Source organism: Tupaia chinensis, unplaced genomic scaffold, assembly GCF_000334495.1.
Source record: "Tupaia chinensis unplaced genomic scaffold, TupChi_1.0 Scaffold000350_1, whole genome shotgun sequence".
Classification (NCBI taxonomy): Eukaryota; Metazoa; Chordata; class Mammalia; order Scandentia; family Tupaiidae; genus Tupaia; species Tupaia belangeri.
The window spans coordinates 1,594,641-1,596,408 of record NW_006159844.1 but is presented as its reverse complement, the minus strand read 5'-3'; positions in this window follow the sequence as shown (position 1 = coordinate 1,596,408).

The following is a 1,768-nucleotide window of genomic DNA, read 5'->3' as shown; positions in this document are numbered from 1 at the left end:
AGGGCCACGCCGCAATCCCTTCTCCTCCATTCTCCTCTCGGGATCTTGGGCATGCACGCACACGCGCCCAGCGTGAGTTTTAAGCCACCGGGTCCGGGACGTGAACTGCGGTCGACTATGTGGGAGTCCAGTGACATAGCCATTACGCCAACTGCTGGTTCCCTAAAAGAGAAATTTTTGCTATAGGCTGCAAGAGAAACAGCAGAAAGCAAGAAATTACCCTCCCCACCTTCCCAGTGGGGATGGCCACATCTCAATCCCTTCTCCTCCATTCTCCTCTTGGGATCTTAGGCATGCAGGCACACACACCCAGTGTGAGTTCTAAGTCACTGGTTCCAGGACTTGAACCACAGTCAACTCTGTGTATAAGTCCAGTGACATAACCCTAACACCATCTGCTGATTTCTAAAGAAGTAATTCTTAAAAAAAAAAAAATAGGATCTGAGTTTCTTCCACATATTATCCAAAATAGTTAACTGTGATCATAGAATCATGTAAAAAAAATGAGTCACAAACCTTTTCCCCATTGGTGCCAGGGGATCTGGCTGCAACCTCTGACACCAATGAGTGATGTATAAATGTCCTCTCCATTTGAGTCTTAGGACTTCCCAGTCATATCTAGCTATTAATAACTACCTACTATAACAAAACCACCCATCAGTCATATCATCTGGGTGTACAGCTTGCTGACTGCAGAATTTAAGATTACTTCTCAGCTTTCATAATTGCATGAGTCAATTCCTTACAATAAATTCCTTTATTATACATGCAGACATACATCCTTTTGGTTATAGTTCTCTGCAGAACCTGACTAATACAAATTAACTTGTTTATTTGATGTCCTTTCATTAGCTGGGCAGCTTAAGGGAATATCATTGTATGTGTCATATAACTTTATGACCTCAGGTCTTTTCCGTATTTCTGTATTTTCCTTATTTCCATGGGTTTATAAGTTTTTAAAATCCAGCCCATATTCTCAATGGAAAATAAGAGTGAAAATTTAGTACACATTAAGACAATAGTCAGGTGAGACTGGGGGCCAGAATGGTTAAAAACAAAACAAAACAAAAAACACCTTGCTGAGAGTGGTAAAGAAAGTTTCACGAGCCTGGATATCCTATAAGGGTATGGCCCAGAGGTCCCACATCCCTGCTGGGGAATTCTGGAGTCTAAGAAGCTCTACCTATGCATTAGAGGCAAAGCTGTGTAATCATTCCTGGGGAGACAGAGAGATGAAATTTCCTCCACCCCCCCACTTCCACTTGCAATTAAGTGGAGCCATGTACTTGAATTAATGAAATTAAGTGGTCAATAGACTATAACAAGAGTAACATAAACTACTTTAAGACTTGGCTTTTAAGGACACTGAATGTAGTTCTCCAGTTCTCTTTGCTTGGTGACCTTGGACACTTCAATCTCAAGTGGTTTATTTATGATTTTGTGGCTTCAAGGACAGTTCACATCAGACTACAGTGTGAACAAAAAATACATTTGTATCCTGTTAAGCTATTGAGATTTGTGAGTGATTTGCAACCCTAGCTAAGTTATCCTGGTATATACACAATGGGGGGATTGCCGTATGAGCTCCTGCTTTGTGTTACCTCCGTTAAGTATTCATTGCCACTAATCAAGTTTTCATGTGGGGCCAGCAGGCGGCTGGACTCTCACATAGCTGACCGCGGTTTGAATCCTGGACCTGACGGCTTCCTTTCTCACTTTCCCTCTCTCTGTCTTTCTAGTGAGCATGCATGCCCCGTTGCAAAAAAAA